General features: G+C 35.2%; 1 protein-coding gene across 2 annotated transcripts in view; it reads right to left on the reverse strand.

The window, feature by feature from the left end:
- The window catches only part of SVP (K-box region and MADS-box transcription factor family protein), an 8558-nt gene that overhangs the window by 5368 nt on the left and 2736 nt on the right, over positions 1 to 454 (reverse strand). The window lies entirely within an intron of this gene.

Consider the following 454-nt stretch of genomic DNA (forward strand, 5'->3'; position numbering starts at 1 on the left):
TGCACGACAAGGGAAGCTTAAAATCAGCACTTGGGAGCACATGAAAAGTAAGTTACAAAAGTAATTTTTACCTGCTGATTATACTAGGAATTATATGAAAGGTTTCATTGTTTGAAGCAAAATAACACAGACTATTGAATAGTATACATCGGAGTTCAATAACCTATTAATTCAGGTTGGGTTAGCTGAGAGTAATGAACAAATTGCGGTTTAAATCATTCTATTAGAGACGAGATGGGAGTAGTTCATTTATAAGACAAACAAGTTTTACACTATGATGCTAAAAAGCCCGATTCTGGAGCAAGACAGAGTTACCAGACATCCCCACAAAATTATCGAGAAACTACCACAACCAATAAAACTAATGGGGGTGCAACCAAGGTTGAAAGGAACGATAAAGGTAAGAGTATAATGGTTGAACAAAACAATTTTGGTTCTTCTACAAATAAAGGAG

Source organism: Theobroma umbraticum, unplaced genomic scaffold (genome assembly GCF_002168275.2).
Source record: "Theobroma umbraticum cultivar Fairchild unplaced genomic scaffold, ASM216827v3 scaffold_44.0, whole genome shotgun sequence".
Taxonomy (NCBI): Eukaryota; Viridiplantae; Streptophyta; class Magnoliopsida; order Malvales; family Malvaceae; genus Theobroma; species Theobroma umbraticum.